Genomic DNA, 12,668 nt, shown 5'->3' on the forward strand with positions numbered 1-12,668 from the left:
AAGCCGACTCCTCGCTGAACTTGGAGCCTGACATGTGGCTCAATCTCACAAACTATGAGATCATAACCTGAGCCAAAACTGAAAGTTGAACAACTCAGCCAACAGAGCCACCTAAGCACACCACGAAGCATGTTTTTTGAAGAGCCATTGGATTGAAGTTATTTCAATAAATGCTAGTTTGGGAGGCTTGAAGAAGTCAGTATTGGAGTAAGCTTAAAAGAAAAAAAAAGGAGACCAAGAAACTTAACCAGATTTACCATAGTTATTATTCCTGGTATGGGAATGTATGACCTCAAACCAAAAGCCCTGTTTTCCATTTTAAAAAGACATTTATAGGGACAGCTGGGTTCCTCAGTGGTTGAGCATCTGCCTTTGGCTCAGGTCATGATCCCAGGAACCTGGGATAGAGTCCTGCATCAGGCTCCCTTCAGGGAGCCTGCCTTTCCCTCTGCCTATGTCTCTGCCTCTCTGTGTCTCTCATGAATAAACAAATAAAGTCTTTTAACAAAATAAAAAAATAAAAATAAATACAGGTTTCCAATTAAATCTGATGGAGCAAAGACATGAATTTCTCTATGCCACATCCAGGAAACACCAATGGAAATGGCAGTAAAGAATACAATGGCATATAAAAACCACAAGGACAAAAAACAGGAGAGGTGAGGACAACAGATTAGAGAAATCAATAATATTTTGAGAGCTCAAAAATGAGTGAGTAGTATTTGAGATAACAGAACTGAACTGAGAATTCTAACACCAAAGTGGGTAAGCTAAAAAAGAAAAAAAAAGGAACAAGCCACCCAAAGACAGAAAACTCCAGAGTTGTTCAGAAGTACAGAGGCAGCTGTACATTGGAACAAGTAAACAAAAACAAAAGAAAAAAAAAACTGAGAAAAAAGAGACAATTCAGGGAGAATGATAAAAATAATTATGCAAAAAGAAGCATTTCAAAAAGATAAAGTATTGTATTCATAAAACACAAACAGGGCATGATAAAAACATAGAATAAAAAAGACTCTTAAAAGTGAAAATACAGAAGCAGAAATCCATAAGCCTATCTGTAGGCCCCTAAAATTCCATACCTAGCTAAACAATCAGTCAATATAAGAAAAGAATATGTAATATTTTCAGAAGGCAAGGTTTTGAAGAATTCACCTTCTAACCTTCCTTTCTTAGGAAGCTAGTGAAAATGTAAACTGAGAAAGAAGATGTGAGAGCAAAAGAAAAAACCCACAAGAAGAAAGAAGTCAAGGGATTTTGATGATGATGATGACAATGATTCAGGATGGCAGCAGGTCCTGGGATGACACTGTATAGCTGATATAGAGAGAAATAAGGAAGATAAAGAGATTCAGGAGGGATTTATCCTAAAAAAAAATTAAACATATAGATTACTTGATGTGTTTGGATATACTAAACAAAGATTTACAATTTTCTAAGTAAGGATTTACAATTTTCTTTCAAAGTTTTAGGATCAATCCGTAATAGATACACGGAAAAGTAAGCAAATGGAAAAAAAATGAAGCAATCATTAGTGCCAGGAAAAGTTTTAAAATTGCACAATGATGAAAGTGTTGTTATAGTGCACAAACCATATTATATATAGATTCAGCTGTGAATAATGTTAATAAAATTGAATGAATATAAACACTATTGTATTAACCCTGAATTGTGATACAACTACATTGTAAAGATCGAGACAAGAGAGAAAAAGAGAAAGAAGAGAAAGTTTGCAGAAGACATATTTAAGAGAGAAGTCCCTTTATTTCAAAGTAGGAAGTCCACAGATAATATCTAAAACATTTTTTTTAAAAATTGAGTAATACTGGTATAACCTATTTAGCATTTGGAAGGTAAATAGTTGGAGAAATAAAACCTAAAAACCTAATACTTTTTAAAATGATTTTATTTATTTATTCATGAGAGACACAGAGAGAGAGAGGCAGAGACATAGGCAGAGGGAGAAGCAGGCTCCCTCCGGGGAGCCTGATGTGGGACTCAATCCCAGGACCCCAGGTTCATGCCCTGAGCCAAATGCAGATGCTCAACCACTGAGCCAGCCAGGCATCTCAAAACCTAAGACTTGAATATGGTAGCCACTGGAGATCTGGAATCAGAGGAAAGGAGGGTTACATCATAAGACTGCTATTTTTGTTATTGTTGTTAAAAATCACGTACTATTTACTAGGTGTTTAAATTATTTACCTGTACTATTAAGCTATTAAGTAGTTATTTGGTGAAGATCATGAATATTACATATACTATGAATAAAAATAACTGACTTAATCTTACTTAAGTATGTGCTTATGACTTAGAATAAAATTTCCAGTTAGAGCTCATGGATAGATTCAGTAAATACTTAAGTCTTAAGCAACGTATATGAAAGTAAAGATGGTATGTTAGAAGAAAATTATTATGATTTGAAATGTGGTTCTAGCAGTGATAAAAAATACTGATGTTGGGGGGCATCTGGGTGGCTCAGTGGTTGAGCATCTATCTGCCTTTGGCACAGGGTGTGATCCTGGGTTCCTGGGATTGAGTTCTGCATCAGGATCCCTGCAGGGAGCCTGCTTCTCCCTCTGCCTATGTCTCTGCCTCTCTCTGTGTCTCTCATGAATAAATAAATAAAATCTTTTAAAAAAAAATTAATGAAAAATAAAAATCTCTAAAACAAAAGTCATTGATGTTGCATACCAATGAAGAGTTTGAATAAAATTCCAATGAATATATATGAATAGGGAAACATATAAAACATTTATAAATATGTATGTGTAAAAAACTGTTTTTTGACTATTTCTTCAATGTTCCTAAAGTAATATGTATTCTAGTTGGCAAAACAAACTATATATATATATATATATAATTAATATATATTTATATATAATATATATATTTATATTTATTTTATATATTTATATATATTTTATATATATAAAAAATATATATATTTATCCTGAACCAGGATCACACCCTGTGCCAAAGGCAGATAGATGCTCAACCAACTGAGCCACCCAGATGCCCCCCAACATTAATATTTTTATCACTGCTAGAACCACATTTCAAATCATAATATATATATTATGATTATATGATGAATATATAATTATATATAATATATTATATATTATGATTATATAATATATATACTATATATAATAATATATATATTCCACTGAAAGAGGACTTCAACTACTTTCATTTTGACCTCGAACTTTCTAATTGATCAAATCTTCTTTCCAGCTTATCTCAGAGCTCAGGCAAAAGACCCTGCGGGCAAAGCAACCCCTGATGGGAACCGAAATTACCCCCTAAAGCAATAAGGACTGCCCCAAGCCAGCAAGACCCAGATCCGTGTTTAACTCCAAGGCAATGATCCTCCTGACTTTTACTGCCCACCTGCAAGCACCCACTGACCTTTGTCCCACATTTTCTTCATATAAACCTGTAAGTATTTTCAACACTTTGGAGACAGTCTTTGAGATGCTCGTGGGCTGTCTTGTGGTATTGGCCTCATTGAAATAAATTATTTTCTTATCTCCCCACCACTCTTCTCTCTGACTTAAGATTTTTGTCTGTGGTGGGTGGCAGAACCTGGTCTGTTTGGAAACCCTGAGCCAGGTGCTCTTGCACTCTTTTGCATCCTTTCATTAGAAAAGTAGGTGTTTGATTTAAATGTGAGGTTACTCTATATTTAGACAAACTTGGTGGTTTCCTACATGGTCCTCTGCAACTACTACTGATAGTTATATTTAAATCAACTTAATCGGGCAGCCCGGATGGCTCAGCGATTTAGTGCTGCCTTTGGCCCAGAGCATGATCCTGGAGTTACAGGATCGAGTCCCATTTCGGGCTCCCTGCATGGAGCCTGTGTCTCTGCCTCTCTCTCTCTCTCTCTCTCTCTCTCTCTGTCTCTCATGAATAAACAAATAAAATCTTTTAAAAAAGTAAAAATAAATAAATCAACTTAATCTACAACTAATTAGTTTCTCTCTCTTTTTGTCCATCCTCTACAGTCACCGAAAACATGTTTATGTGAAATGGACATGTACCATGTCTAAAAATCATTCACTTGTTCATTTGAGATTCAGATTGTCTTATATAATTCTCATTGATGGGTGCTTAAGGTTAAAGAAAGGTCTACATATTTATTAACCCAGAAGGGAGAAAATAAGTGTGCGCTATATAACTTTATAATTGAGAATTTAAATTGTAAAAGAAAAAGGTCCCAATAAATGGTTCATCTCCTGAGTTTTCACCCCATCAAAATTAATCCCACCCTTTTGGCCACTTTCCTGACAATGGAGTCTTTCATTCTAATTCCACACTGTTAGCCCGGGGTCCAGGAACATCCTTGAGAGGACAAAAAGGAATCACCTAGGAAACCTCTACAGAAATTCTGAGTATGTTTTAGGTGCTTTACAACTGACAACTGAAGACTTTTTTACATGGTCACTGTTGTGATAGAAGGTACTGCTTTAGGGTCTGGCTGAGGAAAACATGCATGTGGAAAACCTTGGGCTTCTAAAGAGTAAATAAATTTAAAAAAAACCCCACAAAACAATAACCATCGAACCAGAATAAAAACCAGACAACCCAATAAAAAAGGAATTCTTTCTTAATTGCATTTATCAAAATGATCCTTCTGATGTAGATAATTGTAGTGGGGCTAACTTGTTAATATTTTTCAGTTGCTTATAAATGCCAGTAAAAAGGCTTAAGTGTGTTTAGACATGGAAGAGGAAGCATAACTTTTTCTTCTGTGACTCTTCCTGGGAAAGCCAAGTCTCTCTAATAATTTCTGAGTGAAATGTAATTTAATTGTGTATTTTCTGTAAATAAATACATTTCCTTATCCAACATAGTAGAGCAGAAATCCATTTTTATTTGTGTCTCTGTTTAGTGTTTTTTAGAATTAAACATTAAATTGTAATGACAAAGTTCCTTTTGTTTTCTTCCACTTGAGAGTTCATTACTGAATACTTACAACATTTAATCATAAGGGGAAAAATGATCCCAGAATTATCTGATCTTTAATGACTTCATTTTAACAACTAGATACAAAAAAGAGAAGCAAGATGAAGGACATACTCTCAACCTATTCAGATGGAAATGTGAATCAGAAGGAAACATTTTATAAATGTTTCTTGATATAAACAAAATTGCATTATCTGCCAGACAGCATTATTATGTTGTGCAAGAAAATACTCTTGGTGATAAGTAATTACTAACAGCTAACTATTGTTTTCATATTTCTATTTTTTATGTTCTGAAATAAAGCAACATCTATAGAAAAAAAATACAGGGGGAGGAAAAGAAGAGATATTAGGGTAGGCTATAAAGGTTGTAAAAATCCTAACTGGTGTGATTACAGGGCACGATGGCCATTGAATAGATCCATTAGTCATAATTGAAGCTGTCAGGAGCCAGTTAAATGGCTGTCTCAGAGGAGGTCACCTTCCACATATGAGCTGGCCTATGCTGAGTATTAGCCTTGTCAGGAGGTTGAATCCTGACTTATCTGGACAAACCTTTAAAAAAATGTTTTTTTTTAAACAATCAATGTGATTCATCATATCAGCAAGAGAAAAACCAAGAACCATATGATCCTCTCATTAGATGCAGAGAAAGCATTTGACAAAATACAGCATCCATTCCTGATCAAAACTCTTCAGAGTGTAGGGATAGAGGGAACATTCCTTGACATCTTAAAAGCCATCTATGAAAAGCCCACAGCAAATATCATTCTCAATGGGGAAGCACTGGGAGCCTTTCCCCTAAGATCAGGAACAAGACAGGGATGTCCACTCTCACCACTGCTATTCAACATAGTACTGGAAGTCCTAGCCTCAGCAATCTGACAACAAAAAGACATTAAAGGCATTCAAATTGGCAAAGAAGAAGTCAAACTCTCCCTCTTCGCCAATGACATGATACTCTACATAGAAAACCCAAAAGCCTCCACCCCAAGATTGCTAGAACTCATACAGCAATTTGGTAGCGTGGCAGGATACAAAATCAATGCCCAGAAATCAGTGGCATTTCTATACACTAACAATGAGACTGAAGAAAGAGAAATTAAGGAGTCAATCCCATTTACAATTGCACCCAAAAGCATAAGATACCTAGGAATAAACCTAACCAAAGAGGTGAAGGATCTATACCCGAAAAACTACAGAACACTTCTGAAAGAAATTGAGGAAGACACAAAGAGATGGAAAAATATTCCATGCTCATGGATTGGCAGAATTAATATTGTGAAAATGTCAATGTTACCCAGGGCAATTGACACGTTTAATGCAATCCCTATCAAAATACCATGGACTTTCTTCAGAGAGTTAGAACAAATTATTTTAAGATTTGTGTGGAATCAGAAAAGACCCCGAATAGCCAGGGGAATTTTAAAAAAGAAAACCATATCTGGGGGCATCACAATGCCAGATTTCAGGTTGTACTACAAACCTGTGGTCATCAAGACAGTGTGGTACTGGCACAAAAACAGACACATAGATCAATGGAACAGAATAGAGAACCCAGAAGTGGACCCTGAACTTTATGGTCAACTAATATTCGATAAAGGAGGAAAGACTATCCATTGGAAGAAAGACAGTCTCTTCAATAAATGGTGCTGGGAAAATTGGACATCCACATGCAGAAGAATGAAACTAGACCACTCTCTTTCACCATACACAAAGATAAACTCAAAATGGATAAAAGATCTAAATGTGAGACAAGATTCCATCAAAATCCTAGAGAAGAACACAGGCAACACCCTTTTTGAACTCGGCCACAGTAACTTGCAAGATACATCCACGAAGGCAAAAGAAACAAAAGCAAAAATGAACTATTGGGACTTCATCAAGATAAGAAGCTTCTGCACAGCAAAGGATACAGTCAACAAAACTAAAAGACAACCTACAGAATGAGAGAAGATATTTGCAAATGACCTATCAGATAAAGGGCTAGTCCCAAGATCTATAAAGAACTTATTAAACTCAACACCAAAGAAACAATCCAATCATGAAATGGGCAAAAGACATGAAGAGAAATCTCACAGAGGAAGACATAGACATGGCCAACAAGCACATGAGAAAATGCTCCGCATCACTTGCCATCAGGGAAATACAAATGAAAACCACAATGAGATACCACCTCACACCAGTGAGAATGGGGAACATTAACAAGGCAGGAAACCACAAATGTTGGAGAGGATGCGGAGAAAAGGGAACCCTCTTACACTGTTGGTGGGAATGTGAACTGGTGCAGCCACTCTGGAAAACTGTGTGGAGGTTCCTCAAAGAGTTAAAAATAGACCTGCCCTAGATCCAGCAATTGCACTGATGGGGATTTACCCCAAAGATTCAGATGCAATGAAACGCCAGGACACCTGCACCCCGATGTTTATAGCAGCAATATCCACAATAGCCAAACTGTGGAAGGAGCCTCGGTGTCCATCAAAAGATGAATGGATTAGAAGATGTGGTCTATGTATACAATGGAATATTACTCAGCCATTAGAAATGACAAATACCCACCATTTGCTTTGACGTGGATGGAACTGGAGGGTATTATGCTGAGTGAAGTAAGTCAATCGGAGAAGGACAAACATTGTATGTTCTCATTCATGTGGGGAATATAAATAATAGTGAAAGGGAATATAAGGGAAGGGAGAAGAAATGTGTGGGAAATATCAGAAAGGGAGACAGAACATAAAGACTCCTAACTCTGGGAAACGAACTAGGGGTGGTAGAAGGGGAGGAGGGCGGGGGGTGGGAGTGAATGGGTGACGGGCACTGACGGGGGCACTTGACAGGATGAGCACTGGGTGTTATTCTGTATGTTGGTAAATTGAACACCAATAAAAAAATAAATTTATTAAAAAATATATATATCAATACAAAAAAAATGTTTTGTTTTGTTGTTAGTAGGAATGAAGGAGCAAGGCTCAAAAGTAATTTGGTGTTTCTGGACTGGGCTTTAGTCCTAGCACATAGATTAAGTAGTGGTAATCACTAGATAAAACCTTATTGTCTGTCTGTCCGATTCCCAGCCTGTTCTGGGTTGTCTCTATTTGCCTCTCTTAGCCTCCCAGTTGGGCTGGGTTGACCTCTATGGGGTGCATCAGAAGAGGTTCCTTGCTTTCTGATTTCCATTTGGACTCGGCCAATGGGAGTCCTTTGGAGACTGGACGATGAAAGAGATAGAATTTTTAATTCTTTACTCTGGATATTTATTAATTCCATAGTGTCATCCTTCTCGGGTCTTGTGCGCCATCAAGGACCACAGTAGGGCCAAGCTAGGGTAAGACAAATGAGGCTTTAGGGGTACAAAATTTAGGGAGACACTCACTCTCAGGTTTATATAAGGGCAGAGATAGCCCCTGAGTGTAGCGCCTCCTTAAAAATTGATGAATAATTCCTTACATTAACCCTTCTTTTAACTGAGCTGGTTTGAGGGGATTTTGTTCTTTAAAATCAAAGCAAATCAAACCAAAATAGCAAAAGGACCAGAAGCCTGAGAAGTAGCTAGAAAATGCCTATTTGTTCTAAAAGAATTCTGGATTCTAGGGCTCAGAAACATTATATTTTAGCCAGCACTAGCTATATAATTTATAAGGCCCAGTGGGGAACAGAATACACACAAAATCCAAAAAAAAAAAAAAAAAAAAAAAAAGTGCTTCTTGAGAAATTATTGAGAATTTCAAGAAAGCAACATCAAAGCATTAAACCAAATACAAGTACTTTCTTAGAGTGAGGCCCTACGTGACTCTGTAGGTCTGGGGACTATCTGCAAATGAAATAGTTGATCTTTAAGGAATTCTGGAGAATTGGAAAAATGTTAGAAAATAAAGTTAGAGAGGCCTGGGTGGCTCAGCGGTTGAGTGACTACCTTTGGGCGTGATCTTGGAGTCCTGGGATCAGTCTCACATCCGGCTCCCTGGATGGGGCCTGCTTCTCCCTCTGGCCATTTTTCTGTCTGTCTCTCTCTCTCTCTCTCTCTCTCTCTGTGTCTCTCACGAATAAATAAATAAAATATTTAAATAAATAAATAAATAAATAAATAAATAAATAAATAAATAAATAAAGTTAAAAGTTATTTGAAAATCTTACAAGCCCTATGATGGCATCATGGGTTTCTTATGCACTGTTTCAGCCTATGGTGTTTATTAAACACATAGTGAAAACTTAATAGTAACAATAACCAATATTTATTGAGCTCTTATAATGGACCCAAACCCTGGTTTGTAGTATTTAAACTTGTTGGCAGAATGGATGGATACTTATAATTTACAAACTGGCTAAGGGTTTTATTTTTTTTTTAATAGTTTATTTATTTATTTTAGGGACAGAGAGAAATCATGTGCACATCGGGAGCTGGGGGGAGGGCCAGAGGGAGAGGGAGGAGCAGACACTGTGGTTTTTTTTTTTCCTCAAATTTTATTTATTTATTTATTTATTTATTTATTTATTTATTTATTTATTTATGATAGTCACAGAGAGAGAGAGAGGCAGAGACACAGGCAGAGGGAGAAGCAGGCTCCATGCACCGGGAGCCCGATGTGGGATTCAATCCCGGGTCTCCAGGATCGCACCCTGGGCCAAAGGCAGGTGCTAAACCGCTGCGCCACCCAGGGATCCCCAGACCCTGTGTTTGAATGCAGAGCCCAGCAAGGGCCTTGACCTCATGACCCTTAGATCATGACCTGAGTCGAAATTAAGAGATGGATGCTCAACTGACTGAGCCACCCAGGCACCCCTAGGTAACTAAGGGTTTTAGATGAATGATCTCATTTTATCCTCAGGCAAATGTTACAAGATAATATTGTTGTCCTCATTTTACAGATAAGGAAATGACACTGAGAGAGTTATAGTTGCCCAAGGTCACACAATTGACTAACCTCTGGGATTGGCACCAATATTTCTCTGATTCCAAAGTCTGAGCTATTACCCACCATGCCCATGGAAGGCACTTTGGAATGACTGACTGGTCTGGGGATTATCTTTTGGTATTAATAAAGCCATAACTCTAGCACTTTCATTAACTTGGTAGCAGAAAACAATAATTATTCAAAACCTTAGAAATTCCAAATAGCATATACGAACTATGCAAGGGACTCTGATTATACATAGGGCATTCTCTCCTAGCCGGGTATATTTTCAAACTTATTTTTCAATAGCTTTGTAATCTTCCATTAGAGGGCAATGAATTATTACATCATGAATATAACATATACAATACATTGTATCATGGTTACTTACAGTCTTACAAGTGTGTCAGGCCAATTAAAAATCTATTCTTATCTTGAGATACACATGAAGATAAAAAATAGATACAAAAAGCCACACATCCCAATCTTGGTGATAAATTTCAAGGAGTAGAAGTATTTTTTTTTAAGATTTTATTTATTTATTTGAGAGAAAATGAGTCAGGGAGAGAGAAAAAGAGAAGGAGAGAGAGAGAGAGAGAGAGAGAGCACAGTCATGCACATGTGTGCACATGGGTGGGAGGGGCAGAGGGAGCCAGAGAAGTAGGTTCCCCACTGGGTAGAGAGTTGGATGCTGGGCTCTATACCAGGACATTGCGATTATGACTTGAGCCAAAGGCAGACACTTAACCAACTAAGCCACCCAGGCACCCAAGTAGAAGGGTTTTTTTTAAGATTATATTTATTTATTCATGAGAGACACACAGAGAGAGGCAGAGACACAGGAGAGGGAGAAGTAGGCTCCCTGCAGGGAGCCCGATGTGGGACTCCATCCTGGGACTCCAGGATCACGCCCTGAGCCAAAGGCAGACACTCAACTGCTGAACCACCCAGGTGTCCTCCAAGTAGAAGTCTTAAAATAAAGAGGAAAAAGTCCTTAAAAATGAAATACCCTTTAATCTTGGTGAAAGCAAGTCTTCACTTGTCTCACCATTGTATGGAAGACCCTATACCTTAGAACCAGTCTTCTAAGATCCATAAGCTATAGGAATGGCTCCAAATCTAGTCTCTGAGCACCTCAACGTGCACAGCAGGAGAGGGAATCTCTGAATTCCTGGGCTTGGTGACTTCTCAGTTTATCACCTACTGGCCATCCTTGTAAGAGAAGCACCATTCTCTGACAGTAGTTTAGTGCAGCAATATGTAATGAGAGATAGGAAAGGGGTGGGGGAGGAGGTAAAGAAAAAGAAAGCAAGAAAAGAAAAAAGAAAGAAAAGTTAGTGTGAAACAGACGTTAAACTGCTAAGCAGAGACAATGGTGGTGTCTCCATAGGGAGATAAGGGGGCAAAGAATTTCCTGCATTGCTCCCCAGTACAGTCAACTCTTAAATTGTGATGTGCCTGTCCCCCCTTTCCCTCTAAAATAACCTGACATGGGGTGCCTGGGGGGCTCAGTTGGTTAAGCATCTGCCTTCCACTCAGATCATGATCTCAGGGTCCTGAGATTGAGCCATGTGCCCGCCGGGCCTTCCTCCTTCTCGGAGATTGGCTTCTCCCTCTCTCTCTATTCCATTCCTTCCCCCTGCTCTTGTTCTCTCACTCTCTCTCAAACAAACGAAACAAACAAACAAACAAATAATCTTAAAAAAATAACCTGACATACACAGACCTCTAAACCATAATTATCACTATAGAGCCGTGCACCTGTCTTGTACAGGCTCCTGAGAGCTGACTGTGCACACCTCTTCCAAACACATGTCTAGTGACATCATGTGCAAAGTGTAAAATTGGGAGTATTTACACCACTAAATCGGCAAGCCCTACAATCCCTGCTCCCCACCCTTCTGTCTTTGTTTGTTGCTGCTATAAGAAATATCACAGACTAGATTTCCATATGTTGATTTTATATCCTGCAATTTCACCGAATGCATTGATTAGCTCTAACAGATTTTTGGTGGAGATGTTGTAATTTTCTTCTTTTTCTTTCCTTTCTTTCTTTCTTTTTTTTAAAACTAGGCTCCATACTCAGCATGGGTCTTGAACTCATGACAGTGGGGTCGAGAGTTGGATACTCCACCAATTGAGCCAGAAAGGTGCCCCTGGAATTTTCTGTATATAAGATCATATCATCTGCAAAGATGACTGTACTTTTTTTTTTTTTTCCATAAAAAGTCTCCATGTCCAGGGTGGAGCCCAATGGGGGATTTGAACTCAGGACTCTGAGATAAAGACCTGAGCTGAGATCAAGAGTCACACGCTTAACCATCTGAGCCACCAAGGCACCCCAGTTTTACTGCTTCCATTCCAATTTGTTTTTTTTTTCTTTTTAATTTCATTCCAATTTGGATGTCTTTCTTTTCCTTGCCTGATTGCTCTGAGTAGGATTACCAATAGTATATTGAATAGGAGTGAGAGTGGGCACCCTTATCTTACTTCTGATCTTATAGGCAAAGCTTCCAGCATTTTATTAATGAACATGATGTTAGCTCTGAGCTTGTCATATATGGCTTTTATTATGTTGATCCATGTTCCTTCTATGTTCAAATTGTTGAGAATTTTTGTATTTATATTCATTAGGGATATTGGTCTAAGTTTCCCTATAGTGTCTATTTCACTTTGTTACAGGGTAATGCTGTCCTCATAAAATGAGTTTGTTAGTGTTCCATGTCTTTTAAATTTTGGAAAGAGTTGGAGAAAAATTGGCATTAATTTTAGTTTGAATGTTTCATAGAATTCATCAGTGAAA

This window comes from Canis lupus, chromosome 10, assembly GCF_048164855.1.
Source record: "Canis lupus baileyi chromosome 10, mCanLup2.hap1, whole genome shotgun sequence".
In the NCBI taxonomy this organism is placed as follows: domain Eukaryota; kingdom Metazoa; phylum Chordata; class Mammalia; order Carnivora; family Canidae; genus Canis; species Canis lupus.